A 17,782-nucleotide genomic window follows, 5' to 3' on the forward strand; every position below is an offset into this window, starting at 1 on the left:
AGGCTGTGGTGCGGGTTAAGCGAGTTTATAAATTGAAAATGCTAGCTCATAGTCCACATTCAAGAAATGTCAGCTGTAATAATATCATTATCCTTGTCCTCGAGGAACTTGAAAACTAGTTAGACAGATGGAACAACACATGTGAAAGAATTACAAAAAAGAGTCAGCCCGGGTGTGGCGGCCCACGCGCATAAACGCCATGGAGTTTAAAGAAGAATGAAATGTTTCAGCATCTGAGCTATCAGATAATGTTAGCAGAGGACGGAGATTATGTTAGAGCTTGCAAGTTGTTAAGCCAACAAACATTAAACACCTATTCCTGTGACTCACTCACCCAACTGAGTGTTTGCCATATGACTCTGATTTTGCCAATCACGTTTTGCTAATCCTAAAACACACAATTAAGATCTTTGTGCTAGGTACTGGGCTAAATAACCTTCCATGCATGATGCCATTTTCATCCTTTCAACAACCCCGAAATAAGGTAATATACATATATATGTATATATTTATATTTATATTTATATTTATTTTTATTTTTTTCTGAGATGGAGTCTTGCTCTGCTGCCCAGGCTGGAATGCAATGGCGCAATCTTGGCTCACTGCAACCTCCGCCTTCCGGGTTCAAGTGATTCTCCTGCCTCAGCCTCCTGACTAGCTGGGATTACAGGTGACCACCATCACGTCCAGCTAATTTTTGTATTTTAGTAGAGACGGGGTTTCACAATGTTGGGCAGGCTGGTCTGGAACTCCTGACCTCAAGTGATCCATCCGCCTCGGCCTCCCAAAGTGCTGGGATTACAGGCATGAGCCACCGTGCCAGGCCGAGGTAGTAATAATTTTACTGACAAAGAAATTGAGGTTTTGGAGCTGTTAGTTTGTCTAAGATCAAAGCACTAACACATGGCAGAGCTTAGAATGGAGCAGGATCACAGATTGCCTGATGGCAGAGCATGCAAAAGAGGAGGAGGTGGGAGGCTGGGCACAGTGGCTTATGTATGCCTGTGATCCCAGCACTTTGGGAGGCCAAAGTGGGAGGATCGCCTGAGCCCAGGAGTTCAAGACCAGCTTGAGCAACACAGTGAGACTCCATCTCAACTAAAAAGTAAAAAACAGCTGGGCATGGTAACATGCACCTGTAGTCTTGGCTACTTGGGAGGCTGAGGTGGAAGGATCACTTGAGCCTGACAGTTTGAGGCTGCAGTGAGCTATGATCGTGTCACTGCACTCCAGCCTGCGTGATGGAGCGAGCCCATGGGGAGGAGGGAAGAGGAGTGTGTGAGGTATGAGAGTCTGGACAGAGAGGGAGACTGGAAGAGGTATGGAGGGCAGGGACCCAATGAAGCCAATATTCTAGTGGGAACAGGGCATCCGTGGGGGAGCCTGAGTGACATGTATAATGTGAGACTGATGGGCTACCGGCAGATAAGAGCTCATTTCAGCTTGAGAGAAGGCAGCCAGACGAAAGGGAGTAGCAGCCATGCGGATGTGACCTGGCGAGGACTCAGAGTTGGGGCAAAAAGAACAAAAAGGAAACGGTGAAGTCTAGGGGACCCCTGGAAGGCAATATTGACAGGTGTCTGTGACAGCTTGGATGACGATGGTCAATGAGAGAGGGAGGGTGAGAGTGATCTCAGAGTCCTTGCCTCAGCAGTCCTGAAAATAGTCATCTTCGACCAGGCCAGGAAAACAGGGAAGGTGGGTGGGAAAGGAGGTGTTGTTTTACACATATCAAGCTTAGGGGAACGTGTGGGAATCTTGTAAACATTTGAACAGACGGAGACTGAGGTATATCGGGGAGGCCAAGCCTCGAGACAAAGATTTGAGAATCAGCCATGCAGAGGGAAAGGCTACATCTGCAAGGCAGTGGCTCACAGCTAAAGTAAGGAAAAGTGGCCACAAAGGGTAAAAGAGTGATTGGTTTGGATGGTTACAGGAAAATCAGGAAAACAGAAACAGTGTCTCAAGGAAGAATGGCCCTCCACATGGGATAGGTCAGCAATCACTCAGGTCCTGTGAGGAAGCAGACTCAGATTCAGTGGACTGTGAGGGTGGAGGAATTCCCCACCTGCCTCTGGGTGATGGAGAATCTACCTGGGAGGCTTGGGGATGACAGGTGGAGAGGAAGAGCAGTGGGTTTTTTTTTTTTTTTTTCAGAGACAGAATCTTGGTGTCACCCAGGCTGAAGTGCAGTGGCACCATCAAAGCTCTCTGCAGCCTCGAACTCCTGGGCTCAAGATACTTCTGCCTCACTCTCCCAAGTAGCTGGGACTGCAGGCACACACCACCATGCCCAGCTAATTTTTGAATTTTCTGTAGAGATGAGCTCTCACCATGTTGCTTAGGCTGGTCTCGAACTCCTCGGCTCAAGCGATTCTCCTGTCTCAGCCTCCCAAAGTGATGAGATTACAGGCATGAGCCACTGTGCCCAACATCCAAGTCTTTGTTAAAAACTAATTTTTTATTGACACATGATAGTTATACATATTTCTGGAGTACATGTGTTATTTATTTATTTATTTAGAGACAGAGTTTCGCTCTGTCACCCAGGCTGGAGTGTGATGGTGTCATCTCTACCAGCTAATTTTTGTATTTTTAGTAGAGACAGGGTTTCACCATGTTGGCCAGGCTGGTCTCACACTCCTGACCTCAGGTGATCCGCCTGCCTTGGCCTCCCAAAGTGCTGAAATTACAGGAGTGAACCACAGTGTCTGGCCAGTAAGAGAACGTCTGAATTTTGGATTCAGTGCAGGGGTGATTCGGACCACTTGAATTAAAAGCTCTTCATTCGGGTAAATGAAGCCCCAAATGTCTCATCCTGTGGCCTGTATGGGGATTGAACTTGTCTGTATGGGGATTGAACTTGTGACCTTAGTGTTATCAGCACCATGCTCTAACCAACCAAGCTAACAGGCCACACGTGATATTTAGATAGATGCATATAATGTGTAACGATTAAATCAGAGTATTAGGATATCCATCCCCTCAAACACTTATCATTTCTTTGTGCTAGGCACATTTCAAATCTTCTAGCTATTTTGAAATATACAGTAAACTACTATTAACTATAGTCATCCTACTGTACTAGCAAACGCTAGAACTTATTCTAACTGTATTTTTATACCCATTAACCTCTCCTCATCCTCCCTTTCCTTTCCTCTACCCTTTCTAGCTTCTGGGAACCACCATTCTTTTTTTTTTTTTTTTTTGAGACTGAGTCTCGCTCTGTCGCCCAGGCTGGAGTGCAGTGGTGCAATCTCCACTCACTGCAAGCCCCGCCTCCTGGGTTCACGCCATTCTCCTGCCTCAGCCTTCCGAGTAGCTGGGACTGCAGGCGCCTGCCACCACGCCCGGCTAATTTTTTGTATTTTTAGTAGAGGCGGGGTTTCACCATGTTAGCCAGGATGGTCTTGATCTCCTGACCTTGTGATCCACCCGCCTCAGCCTCCCAAAGTGCTGGGATTACAGGCACGAGCCACCTCACCCAGCTGGGAACCACCATTCTTTTCTCTAACTCCATGAGATCAACTGTTTTAAGTTTCCCACATATTAGAGAGATCATGTGGTATTTGTCTTTCTGTGCCTGGCTTATTTCATTTCACATAATGTCCTCCAGGTCCACTCATGTTGCTGCAAATGACAGGATTTCATCCTTTTTTATGGCTGAATAATAGTCCATCATATATATGTACCATATTTTCTTTATCCATTCATTCGCTGATAGGCACTGGGGTTGATATTTTGGCTGTTGTGAATTGTGCTCCAACAAACATACAAGTACAGTACCTCTTTGATATGCTTATTTCTTTTGGATATATACCCAGCAGTGGGCTTGCTAGATCAAAGGTAGTTTTGATTTGTAGTTTTTTGAGGAACTTTCATATAGTTTTCCATGGCTGTATTAACTCACATTCTCACCAACAGTGTATATCCCCTTTCCCTGTATCCTCACCAAGATTTGTTATTTTTTGTCTTTTTGACAATAGCCATTGCAACTGGGGTGCAATATCTCATTGTAGTTTTGCTTTGCATTTTGCTGATGATGAGTGATGCTGAGCATTTTTCATACAACTGTTGGTCATTCGTGTGTCTTCTCCAAGCTTTTTTGATTGCTTAGCCTTTGTAGTGTGATTACTTTTTGAGCAGTCTTAATATATGTATAGTTTTAAATTATACATACACACTACTATGATTAGCTAACATCTTAAGTTATATTAGTCACCAGGGTGAGTTCACTATTAAAAAGAGAGGATTGGCTGGGAATGGTGGCTCATGCTTGTAATCCTAGTACTTTGGGAGGCCGAGGTGGGAGGATTGCTTGAGTCCAGGAGTTCGAGACCAGCCTGGGCAACATGGTGAAACCCTGTCTCAACAAAACCAAACCAAAACAAAACAAAACAAGAGGATTGGAAGGCACAGTGGCTCATGCCTATCATCCCAACACTTTGGGAGGCTGAGGCAGGAGGATTGCTTGAGGCCAGGAGTTGGAAACCAGGCTGGTCAACATAGCCAGATCCTGTCTCTACAAAAGCAAAATAATTAAAGTTAGCTAGACATGGTGGTGCATTCCTGTAGTCCCAGCTACTTGAGAGGCTGAGGCAGGAGGATCCTTGGAGCCCAGGAGTTAGAGGCTGCAGTGAGCTATGACTGTACCACTGCACTCCAGCCTGGGCCACAGAGCAAGACCCTGTCTCAATTAACAAACAAAAAATACAGGATATAATTTTATATTTCAAATGTTCTTGATAATTAAAAAATTATTTTTGGTTGAGCGCAGTGGCCCATGCCTGTAATCCCAGCACTTTGGGAGGCTGAGGCGGGTGGATCACCTGAGCCCAGGAGTTCAAGACCAGTGTGGGCAAAATGGCCAGACCCTGTCTCTACAAAAAATACAAAAATTAGCCAGGCATAGTGGCATGTGCCTTTAGTCCCAGCTACCTGGGAGGCTGAGGTGGGAGGATCACTTGAGCCCAGGGAGTTCGAGGCTGCAGTGATCCAAGATTGTGCCACTGCACTCCAGTCTGGGCAACAGAGGGAGACCCCGTCCCCCGCCCCCTCAAAAAAAGTTTTTGGCTGAGTGTGGTGGCTCACGCCTGTAATCCCAACACTTTGGGAGGTTAAGGCGGGAGGACTGCTTAAGCACAGGAGTTCAAAACCAGCCTGGGCAAGGTAGGGACACCCCCTCTCTACAAAAAATTTAAAAATTAGCCAAGCGTGGTAGTGTGTGCCTGTGGTCCCAGCTACTTGAGAGGTTGAGGTGGGAGGATGGCTTGAACTCAGGAGTTTGTGGCCACAGTGAGCTGTGATTATGCCACTGCACTCCAGCCTGGGCAACAGAGCAAGACTCTATCTAAAAAAAATGTTTTTTTTGTTTGGTTCCTTCTTGTTAGAATCAATTATATTGCCATTATGTTTACCCTGCACTTGACTAAGGGTTTAGTAAAGCTATGTAAGATAATTCATATTGGCTGGTCGCGGTGGCTCACGCCTGTAATCCCAGCACTTTGGGACGCTGAGGCAGGCGGATCACGAGGTTAGGAGATCAAGACCATACTAGCTAACACGGTGAAACCCTGTCTCTACTAAAAATACAAAAACAAAATTAGCCGGGTGTGGTGGCGGGCACCTGTAGTCCCAGCTACTTGGGATGCTGAGGCAGGAGAATTGCTTGAACCCGGGAGGCGGATCTTGCAGTGAGCCGAGATCATGCCACTGCACTCCAGCCTGGGCAACAGAGTGAGACTCTGTCTCATAAAAAAAAAAAAAAAAAAAAAAAAAATCATGTTAATTAGGTACTTGTAAACCCCTGTCTGTGCAAACTAATGCATGTGGGCCCTACATCCTTTTCACTATGGTGCCCTCACAACCAATTCAGGGCACCACATGGATCATTCCTGATCCATGGCTGTCTAACGTAGTACGATGTGAGGGTACCAGGCCATTCTCCCTCTTTTGCGACAAAATGAACCATAGATTTTATTTTACCTCCTAGTAAACCATCTCATCCTGGGGTATGTGCCTCTGCCCCCCATCTTGTAGAACACATCTTTAGAGGGCACTATGCTGAGGAAATGGGAAAATTACCCTTATCATTATCCCAATAGAGTATTCCTTTTTACTTTTTTTTTTTTTTAAGAGTTGGGGTCTTGTTCTGTTGCCCATGCTGGAATTCAGCAGTGTGATCATGGCTCTCTGTAGCCTCAAACTCCTAGGCTCAAGCCGTCCTCCTGCCTTGCCTCCTAAAATGCCAGGATTACAGGCATGAGTGAGTCAGTGCTCCCAGCCTCTTTCCTTTAGCTTAGCTCTTAGGCTTTTTCCTATGATTTCTTACCACCTTTCCTTCTAGGCATTGCAGGTCATTAAAAGTGCCTTGGACTGGGAATCAGGAGATGTCGTCTTAGTTGTCTCTTTGCTTCCAACTTGCATACAACACCCTAGGGCCAGTTCCTTTACCTTTCCCACACCTCAATTTCCTAGAGTCCAGGGATGATGATCCCTTTCACATGATCCTGAAATGGCTGCGGCTGGCTCACGTGGACTCGAGTTTGAAAGTGTGGCAAAAACTGGAAACTGCCAAAGGCCAAAGACTGGTTTCATGATAACTGTCTTTCCAGTCTCATCTCTGGGGACATATAGATTCCACATAGTATATACCATTTTCACAAATTACTTTACATTGCAGCAAATTATTTGATTGTGAAGTATTTGTTTTCTTTATATTAAGGTACTGAAGTAGGATGTACAGGTAGAGCTGTGTCGCTCGTTAGCTGGTGATACTTACAGATTCCTTCAGGTCTCTTTGCGCATGTAACTGTCACTTCCCCGAGTTTGTGTCTGTTTCAGGCTCTCTGCAACAAGCACTTTTTCACTGTCAACAAAGTCCGGTGCCTGTGCCTGCTGCAGGATTGAGGCACGGGAGCCTCCAGGTGGTTCACCTTACTCTGGGCTCCACCCAGTGTGCCCAAGCCCAATCTACACAACCATCCAGTCAATTCAGAGTAGGGAGAGACCACAACACCAGACAACTGGTTCTGTATAAATTACTAAGATTAAAAGTAAATGGCTGGGCACGGTGGCTCATGCCTATAATCCCAACACTTTGGGAGGCTGAGGCAGGTGAACCGCTTGAGTCCAGGAGTTTGAGACCAGCCTGGGCAACATGTTGAAACACCATCTCTACCAAAAAAGATTAAAAAACTAGCCTGGTGTGGTGGTGCATTCCTGCAGTCTCAGCTACTCAGGAGGCTGAGGTGGATCACTTCAGCCTGGGAGGCGGAGGTTGCAGTGAGTCGTGATTGCGCCACTGCACTCTAGCCCGGGAGATAAAGTGAGACTTCATCTCGAAAAAAAAAAAGTAAAAAACTGGTTATTTTTTGTGGGGCTGGAAACATTTAATTTTGTTTTCTGATTATGAAACATTCATCATAGAAAACTGGAAAGATAAACAGAAAAAGAAAATAAAAACGAGCTGTAATCCCAATCTCATATTTTGGTGTCTATAGTCCTCATTCTCCCTTTATGGTAATAAGATCACTCATATTAGTCTGTTCTCTCACTGCTGATAAAGACATACTTGAGACTGGGTAATTTGTAAAGAAAAAGGTTTAATGGACTCACAGTTCCATGTGGCTGGGAGGCCTCACAATCATGGTGGAAGGCAAAAGGCACATCTTACATGGTGGCAGTCAAGAGAGAATGAGAGCCAAGCAAAAGGGGAAACCCCTTATCAAACCATCAGATCTCATGAGACTTATTCACCACCAAGAGAACAGTATGGGGTAAACTGCCCCCATGGCTCAATTATCTCCCACAGGGTCCCAGCCACAACACGTGGGAATTGTGGGAGCTATAATTCAAGATGAGATTTGGGTGGAACACAGCCAAAACATATCACACCATTTATAATTAAAATTTTTTTTATTGTGGTAAAATAATATGAAATTTATCATCATAACCTTTTCTTGTATTTTATTTCAATTTTTCTCATTTTTATTTTCCATAGTACATTTATGACACAGAAATGTCCTGCGTCCTCTCCTTGAATGTCTATAAGATTGCATTTTCAATATCTCCTGCCTGTCATTTACTTATGCTAGCAATTGAAGTTTGATTCTTGCAATGAGTATTGTCCCATTAATATTAAATAACTTTTTGCCGGGTGCAGTGGCTCATGCCTGTAATCCTAGCACTTTGGGAGGCCGAGGCGGGTGGATCACCTGAGGTCGGGAGTTCGAGACCAGCCTGACCAACATGGAGAAACCCCGTCTCTACTAAAAAAAATACAAAATTAGCTGGGCGTGGTGGCACAAGCCTATAATCCCAGCTACTAGGGAGGCTGAGGCAGGGGAATCGCTTGAACCTGGGAGGTGGAGGTTGTGGTGAGCCGAGATTGCACCACCGCACTCCAGCCTGGGCAACAAGAGCAAAACTCCATCTCAAAAAAAAAAAAAAAAAAAAAAAATATATATATATTAAATAACTTTTTAAAAAACTTTTAGTTTCAGGGATACATGTGCAGGTTTGTTACATAGGTAAACTTGTGTCATGGGGGTTGGGTGTACAGATTATTTCATCACCCAGGTACTAAGCTACCATAGTACCTGGTAGTTATCTTTTCTGATCTTCTCCTTCCTCTTACCCTCCTCCCTCAAGGAGGCTTCAGTGTCTGTTGTTCCCCTCTTTGTGTCCATGTGTTCTCATCATTTAGCTCCCACTTACAAGTGAGAACATGTGGTATTTGGTTTTCTGCTCCTGTGTTAGTTTACTAAGGATGATGGCCTCCAGCTCCATTCATGTTCCTGCAAAGGAAATAATCTCGTTCTTTTTTATGGCTGCATAGTATTCCATGGTGTTTATGAACCACATTTTCTTTATCCAGTCTACTGTTGATGAGCATTTAGGTTGATTCCATGTCTTTGTTATTATAAAGAGTGCTGCAATGAACAATCATATGCATGTGTCTTTAAGGCAGAACAATTTGTATTCCTTTGGGTATATACCCAGTAATGGGATTGCTGGGTCAAATGATAGTTCTAAGTTCTTTGAGAAATTGCCACAGTGGCTGGACTAACTTACACTGCCACTAGCAGTGTATAAGCATTCCCTTTTCTCTACAAGCTCCCCAGCATCTGTTATTTTTTTGACTTTTTAGTAATAGCCATTTTGACTGGTGTGAGATGGTATCTCACTGTGCCATCTTACCCATTTTTAATCGTGTACATTCATAATGTCATGCAACCACCACTGCCATCTGTCTCCATTACTCTTTTCATCTTGTAAAACTGAAACACTGAGAATATTTCATTCTAATTTCCACCCAGACCCATTTCTACCTTCTGTCTCTATAATATTGACTACTCTATCCCATATAAGTGTAATCAGACAGTATTTGTCTTTTATTGTGACTGGCATAAGTAACATTTTAAAAATGTATCATATACAGTGCATTTTTTTCTGTTATTAAATCTTCTTTTACAATGTGATTTTTAATGATGCATTAGTATATTCCATTGTGTGGATCCCAGTTGATTTACTGATGCACTATTGTGAATACTTTGGCCATACTCTGCCTGCCTAGCAGTGTACTAGAGTAACAGAGCTGGCCAGAGGTAGGGGTCGGAAGCTAGAGATACAGAGCAGGTGTTTAACCTGAGCACATGCCCCAGAAAAGAAACTTCGATAAAATCTTCCCCCATGTTCTCACCTTTTCCTTGATGGCAGAGCTGGGCCATGTGTTCTCCACTGCGGTGTGCATTCCATATGGCTCTGTCTCTACCCATATCCATGGTTATTTCTTTTGGATGAATTCACAGAAATGGAAATATGGGATTAACATGTTAATAATATTCTAAAGTTTTTCACAACAAGTGTTGCACAACTGCCATTCAGAAAGTTTGAACCAAATGTAAAAGAATGCTTATTTCCTGGGTGTTGTTGCCAAAATTGGGTGTAAGCTCTTTTTTAAAACATGGTTGTGTACTGGAATAATTTTAACTGTTTATGTTTACTGAATTAAATTGTGCTATGGATATCTAGCCAAAAAAAAGTTTCCAAGCCTCTTTTGGATGGTTGTAAAATTGTTTTAGTTTTTTGTTTCTGTTTAAGGCAATACCCACAGCAATGAAAACTGAAAGCAGAAAGTACCAAAATAGCATATTAAAATCACGACTGAATACTAGAATGTATCAATAAAGCAAGAATTCACTGATTGAGGTATTGGTAGAGAATGTTTTAGATTACAAAGCGTGTAGACCAAGTCTCACTCTGTCGCCCAGGCTGGAGTGCAGTGGTGCAATCTCGCCTCACTGCAACCTCCACCTCTTGGGTTCAAGTGATTCTCCTACCTCAGCCTCCTGAGTAGCTGGGATTACAGGTGCCCACCACCACGCCCGGCTAATTTTTGTATTTTTAGTAGAGATGGGGGTTTCACCATGTTGGCCAGGCTGGTCTCGAACTCCTGACCTCTGATGATCCATCTGCTTCAGTTTCCCAAAGAGCTGGGATTACAGGCGTGAGCCATTGTGCCCCGCCCAATTTTTTTTAAGTTTATTTTTTATAGAGATAGGGTCTCCCTGTGTCACCCAGGCTGGTCTCAAACTCCTGGGCTCAAGTGATCCTCCCACCTTGGTCTTCCAATGTGTTAGGATTACAGGCATGAGCCACTGTACCTGACACTCAATAAATATTTTCTGATCACACTGTACCAGGTCTTATTCCAGGAGTTGAGGGCACAGCAGTGAATAGAACTAAGTGCCTGTCCTCTTGCAGGTGATGTTGTGGCTTTCATGACCAAGACGGCAATACCTACTTCTCTACTCCAGGGTCCTTGCATGACCAAGCAGCACATGTGTTTAATCTGATTTCCTTTGGAACCTGTTGGATTTCAACTTTGACTTATGCCAGGTTTGAGTTAGGACCAGGAAAATTCCAAGCTGGTTTCTGACCTTTGAATCTGGAAGTCTAAGCTACAACTGCATGAAGACTGCACTGTGACCACGTGGCGTCTCTGAGCATGGAAGAGAGCACATTTCCTTGAGAGACATTTCACAAATCCTGGCCGGCTGTGGAGGAAGCAGCACTGCCTTCCTAAGTGTGTGTGCTCCCAGGGAAAGGGGACATAGGGAATGGTGACGATGAGTGAAGACTCACTTTGTCTTCAAATATCCCAGTCAATGGATAGGTGAGCACCGTTTGGAGGAAGCTATTGCTTAATTGGGGCAAAAACCCATCTAGAGAGACTTTCCCTTTGGAGGAGTGATCTACACAACCATTGTTAGTAACACGTACATGCAGGGCTAAGTGCTATCTTACATAGTTCCAGCCTGGCGCTGTGGCTCTTGCCTGTAATCCTAGCACTTGGCAGGCTGAGGTGGGAGGACTGCTTGAGGCCAGGAGTTCAAGACCAGCCTGGGCAACATAGGGAGACCTCATTTCTACAAAAAATTTCAAAATTGGCAGAGCATGGTTGTGTGTGTCTATAGTCCCAGCTACTCGGGAGGCTAAGGTGGGAACATCACTTGAGCCCAGGAGTTCTAGGCTGCAGTGAGCCATGATTGTGCCACTGTACTCCAGTCAAGGTGACAGAGCCAGACCCTATTTCTAAATAAATAAATAAATAAATAAGATTAAATAGCTCCATGTTAAGGAGAAGGGCAAGAAAGCAGAGTTGTGACCACCAACTCTGTGCACGTGCAACTACCCTCCTACCCATGTGCAACTGTGGGCCTTACAACTGAGAACTGAGTAGAGAATTTTAATTTAGTCCCCTATCTAGTCATGAAGTAGAAATATTAATATATACTCCTATATCTACTGAGGAGAGATGAAAATCAGTTTTGCTGGATCTGATATGGTTTTAATTAGGTTATATGCAGAAAGGTAAATGATTCTCTTATGTTCGAGGTAGTTGAGTAGCTACTTTATGCTCATGTATTGTAAACTAAAATGTGACAAAAGCCGGATCACAAGGCAGTTTTCTTGCAGTTCTGACTATACATTTCCCTTTGGTAATACTGAAAAGCAAGGGCTTTTTTTGTTTCTATGCAAGGATCTGTTGGTCTATTGGTCATTTAGCAACAGCAATGCAGTGATTCGAGTGGTAGAACAATAATGATGATTCAGTAAAAAAAATAGTAAAAGAAGAACAAATTAAACCAATGTAAACCAAATTAAACCAAAGTAAAACAAAGTAAAAGGAAGGAAATAGTAAATACAAGACCCTCCCCTCCCCTCCCCTCCCCTTCCCTTGAGACATGGGCTCACTCTGTTACTCAGGTGACAATTTAATTGATAATTAAATTTCCTTAGTACATATAGGGCTACTCAGATTTTCTATAGTTTATTTTTTATTTTATTTTTTTGAGACAGAGTCTCACAGTGTCACCCGGGTTGGAGTGCAGTGGCGGGATCATGGCTCACCGAAGCCTTGACTGCCTGGGCTGAAGTGATCCTCCTATCTCAGCCTCTCAAGTAGCTGAGACCACAGGTGTGCGCCACCATGCCCCAGCTAATTTTTAAAATTATTTGTAGAGATGAGGTCTTGCTGTGTTGCCCAGAACTCTAGGGTTCAAGCAAGCCACCTCAACTGGCTAATACATATAGGAATTAAAAGAGGCTGAACACAGTGGCTCATGCCTGTAATCCCAACAGTTTGAGAGGCTGAGGCAGGAGGACTGCCTGAGACCAGGAGTTTGGGGCTGAGTGAGTTATGATCGCTACTGTATTCCAGCCTGGTCTGGGTGACAGAATGAGAACCTGTCTCAAAACAAACAAACAAACAAACAAACAATAAGAGCAAGCAGGAAAAGAAAAAATTACCACCATTAGGAATGAAAGAGATGATATCACCACAGATCTTGCAGACATTAAAACAAAAAAAGATTATAATTATGTAAATAAATTCAATGGCATAGATAAAATGGACAAATTGGTTGAATGCCACAGATTAACCATAGTGATTCAAGAAACTATAGAAAGAAGGCCAGGCATGGTGGCTCACGCTTGTAATCCCAGCACTTTGGGAGGCCGAGGTGGGTGAATTACGAGGTCAGGAGTTTGACACCAGCCTGGCCAACATAGTGAAACCCCATCTCTACTAAAAATACAAAAAATTATCCTCATCTCAGGAGTTTGGGACCAGCCTGGCCAACATAGTGAAACCCCGTCTCTACTGAAAATACAAAAAATTAGCTGGGCATGGTGGTAGGCGCCTGTAATCCCAGCTACTTGGGAGGTTGAGGCAGGAGAACTGCTTGAACCCGGGAGGCAAAGGCTGCAGTGAGCCGAGATCGCGCCATTGCACTCCAGCCCGGGAGACACTGTGACATTCTGTCTCAAAAAAGAAAAAAGAAAAAAGCCCTATATATGCTAAGGAAATTTAATTCTGAATTAAAATTTCCTGCAAAGAAATTTCAGACTGAGGTGGCTTCAGCAGTAAATTCTATCAAATATTTAAGGAAAAAATAATAACAAACACACACAAACTCATTCTAAAAATAAAGAAAGATGACTTCTCTAGTCATTGTCTGAGCCGAGACAATGACATTGAAAGGAATACCTCACTGAATACAGTATACCTCACTGAATACAGATGCAAACATCCTTAGTTAAATTTTTGGCAAACTGAATTCAGCAATATATAACAAGGATAATGCATCATGACTAAGTGGGGTTTATCCCAAGAATGCAAGCTTGGTTTAACACTAAAAAAATCAATATACCTACCATATTAACAGAACAAAGGAGAAAAACTATATATGATTCTCTTATTAGATGCAGAAAAATAACAAAATTCGCCACCCATTCACAATTTTAAAACTCTTAGCAAACTGGAAATAGAAGGGACCTTCTTCATCCTGGTAGAGTACACAAGCTCTGAAAAACCTTTAGCTAACATCATCTGTTAATGATGAACAACTGAATCCTTTCTCCTCAGACTGAAAATAAGGCAAGGATGTCCAGTCTCAGGATTTCTATTAAACATTACAGTGGAAGTCCTAGCCAGTACAATAGGCAAGAAAAAGGCAAAGAAAACCATACAGATTGAAAAGAAGAAATAAAACTATCTGCAGACGACATGATTGTGTATGTAGAAACATTTAAGGAATCTTTATGTAGAAACATTTAAGGAATCTTTATGAAAGGCAAATCAAAATAGTAAGTGACTTTAGCATAGGTTAATGCAAAAAAATATTTTCTGCATACTAGCAATGACCACCTGGAAATTTAAATAAAATATTTACTATAGTATCAAAGACAATACCTCTGGCTGGGCACAGTGGCTCATGCCTGTAATTCCAGCACTTTGAGAGGCTGAGAAGGGAAGATCACTCGAGTCCAGGAGTTTGAGACCAGCCTAGGCAACACAGCAATACCCAAAAAAAAAATTAGCTGTGTGTGGTGGTGCACACTGTCATCCCAGCTACTTGGGAGGCTGAGGCAGGAGGACTGCTTGAGCTCAGGAGGTCAAGGCTGTAGTGAGCTATGATTATGCCACTGCACTCCAGTCTGGGTGACAGAGTGAGGCTCTGTCTAAAAAAAAAAAAAAATACACACACACCATTTACTATAGTATCAAAAATATGGACTAGTTAGGGATAAATTTACCGTAATACATGCAAGGCACCTATACAATTAAAACTATAAAAACATTGCTGAATGTTATGCTGAAAATTAAAGGTGCAAATAAATGGAGATATACTATGTCTATGAACTACAAGACTAAACATGATAATGACCATTTTTCCCTAATTGTTCCATAGATACAATGTAATCTTAACTGAAATCTCAGCAGGGGTGGGGCACGATGGCTCACACCTATAATCCCAGCACTTTTGGAGGCTGAGGTGGGAAGACTGCTTGAGCCCAGGAGTTCAAGATCAGTCTGAGCAATGTGGTGAAACCCCATCTCTACAAAAACAAACAGCAGCAAAATAGCCAGGTGTGGTGGTGCGCACCTGTGGTCTCAGTTACTTGGAAGGCTGAGACAGGAGGATTGCTTGAGTCTGGGTGGTTGAGGATGCAATGACCTGTGATCATGCCACTGCACTTCAGTCTGGGTGACATAGTAAGACCCTGTCTCAAAAAAAAAGAAAAAAAAAGAAAATCCCAGCAGGCACTTACATAACTTATTCTAAAATTTATATAAAAATGCAAAGGACTTAGAATGCAAAAAATTTTTGAAAAAGAACAACAAAGTTGGAATATTCAAACTATCTAATTTCAAGACTGACTATAAAGCTACATTATTATTATAGGATCAACATTTGGATCAATGGAACAAAATAAATGAACCCGCATGTTTATGGGCAAGTAATTTTTGACAAAGTGGCCATAGTAAGTCAATAGGGGAAAGACAGTCTTTTCAACAAATGGTACAGGAAAAACTGGATATCCATATGGGAAAAAATGAACATTGATTATTAACTTACTCATACACAAAATTTACCTCAAATTGGATCATGTACCTAAGCTTAAAAGGTAAAACTTGGATGGCTGCGGTGGCTCACGCCTGTAATCCCAGCACTATGGGAGAACAAAGCGGGTGGATCACCAGGTCAGGAGATCAAGACCATACTGGCCAACATGGTGAAACCCCGTCTCTACTAAAAATACAAAAATTAGCTGGGCGTGGCAGTGCTTGCCTCCTGTAGTCCCAGCTACTTGGGAAGCTGAGGCAGAATTGCTGGAACCTGGGAGGCAGAGGCTGCGGTGAGCTGAGATCGTGTCACTACACTCTAGTCTGGGTGACAGGGCAAGACTGTCTCAAAAAAAAAAAAAGGTAAAATTAAAATTTCTAAAATAAAACATAGGAGAACATTTACATGATCTGAAGGGAGTCAAAGAGTTCTTAGATAATTGAATACACACACACACACACACAAAAACAAACAAAAAAAGACGAGAGCTATAAAAGAAGATAGCAAAACATTAGACTTTTACATAGTTAAAGACTTCTGCTCTTCAAAAGACAATGCTAACAAAATGAAGACAAGTCACAGACTGGGAGAAAATAGTCACACAACACATATCTACATACCTGCCAAAGGTATTGTATCTAGAATATATGAAGAATTATTAGCAACCCAACTAAATTGGAAAAGACACTGAATAGGCACTTTACAAAGATATATTAGTATCCAACAGGCACACAAAAATATGTCAACATCATTAGCCATCAGGGAAATGCAAAGTAAAACCACAGTGAGATATCACTATGTAGCCATTAGGATGGTGAAAATTAAAAAGACTGATAATAGCAAGTATTGGTGAGAATGTAGGGCAACCACAACTCTCATAACTTTACTGGTGGGATGTAAGATGGTACCAGGACTTTGGGAAACAGTTTGGCCATTTTTTATTTTTTTTGAGATGGAGTCTCGCTCTGTCGCTCAGGCTGGAGTACAGTGGTGTGAGCTTGGCTCACTCTCACCTCCACCTCCCAGGTTCAAGCGATTCTCCTGCCTCAGCCTCCCAAGTAGCGGGATTACAGGTGTGTGCCACCATGCCTGGCTAATTTTTTTGTATTTTTATTAGACACAGGGTTTCGTCATGTTGGCCAGGCTGGTCTCGAACTCCTGACCTCAGGTGATCTGCCCGCCTCGGTCTCCCAAAGTGCTGGGATTACAGGCATGAGCCACCGCACCCGGGTGCCATTTCTTTTAAAATTAAACATACACTTAGCATACAACCCAGTAGTCTTACTCCTAGATATTTACCCAAGAGAAAACATGTCCACACAAAAACTTGTACATAGATGTTCATAATGGCTTTATTTATAATAGACAAAACTGGACAAAGCCTAAATGTCCATCAACATTTGTGGTATATAAACAAATTGTGGTATACACATACACTGGAAAAATACTCAAGTGATAAACAGAAATGAACCACTCATTCATGCAACACAGACAAGTCTAAAAATATTATGCTGAGGAAAAGAAACCTTACACACAAGAGTCTACACATTTTATAAGATCACATTTTTATAGACTCTAGAAAAGACAAATCTGATCCACAGTGACAGAAAACAGATCAGGGCTTGCCTGGGACCAGGGACGAGTACCAGGGAATTTTGGGGTGATGGAAATGTTCTAGATCTTGATTGTGGTGATGGTGGTTACATGCGTATATTACTTTCTCAAAACTCATCAAACTGTGGCCTGGCGTGGTGGCTCCCACCTGTAACCCCAGCATGTCCGGAGGCCAAGGCAGGCAGATCACCTGAGGTCATGAGTTTGAGACCAGCCTGGCCAACATGGTGAAACCGTCTCTACTAAAAATACAAAAATTAGCAAGGCATGGTGGGCATGTGCCTGTAGTCCCTGCTACTCAGGAGGCTGATGTAGGAGAATCGCTTGAACCTAGGAGGCAGAGGTTGCAATGAGCTGAGATCATAACACTGCACTCCAGCCTGGGCTAGAGTGAGACTTTGCCTCAAAAAAAAAAAAAAAAAAAATCCAAAGGTCTAAACCTCAAAGATAATAAATACTAAATATATTTGGTGTACAAAGGGAATGTGAAAAAGAAATACCTGAAACCCAGGAAATGAGGCTCAATTCCTTTAAGAAGCCTCCACTTAGACAGAGGACCCTGGCACTCATAGCTCAAAGCCTTGTCCTCAGAGAGGCAATGAGAGCTTTACAGTACCTGCTTTGTAAAACCAGATTTAGCCCTATTACTGCCCACTCTGAAGCCAAGTCTCTTACTCCTCTGCCAATGCCTTCCTTACATCATCCACTGAAGAAAATTACTGCAGCTGAGCTCTGTAAATTAAATGGCATGA

The 17,782-nt window shown here is 42.9% G+C and overlaps 1 protein-coding gene and 2 long non-coding RNA genes across 8 annotated transcripts in view; 1 reads left to right on the plus strand and 2 right to left on the minus strand.

The window, feature by feature from the left end:
* Positions 1-17,782, minus strand: part of LOC129006051 (uncharacterized) — a 112,425-nt gene that overhangs the window by 82,630 nt on the left and 12,013 nt on the right. The window lies entirely within an intron of this gene.
* The window catches only part of CCNY (cyclin Y), a 305,685-nt gene that overhangs the window by 56,272 nt on the left and 231,631 nt on the right, over positions 1-17,782 (plus strand). The window lies entirely within an intron of this gene.
* LOC134740147 (uncharacterized) lies at positions 7,899-12,192 on the minus strand. Its single transcript, XR_010127406.1, has 2 exons — positions 9,704-12,192; positions 7,899-8,798 (listed from the first exon to the last, which is right to left on the minus strand). It is a non-coding gene; the product is annotated as an uncharacterized LOC134740147 (long non-coding RNA).

This window comes from Pongo pygmaeus, chromosome 8 (genome assembly GCF_028885625.2).
Source record: "Pongo pygmaeus isolate AG05252 chromosome 8, NHGRI_mPonPyg2-v2.0_pri, whole genome shotgun sequence".
In the NCBI taxonomy this organism is placed as follows: Eukaryota; Metazoa; Chordata; class Mammalia; order Primates; family Hominidae; genus Pongo; species Pongo pygmaeus.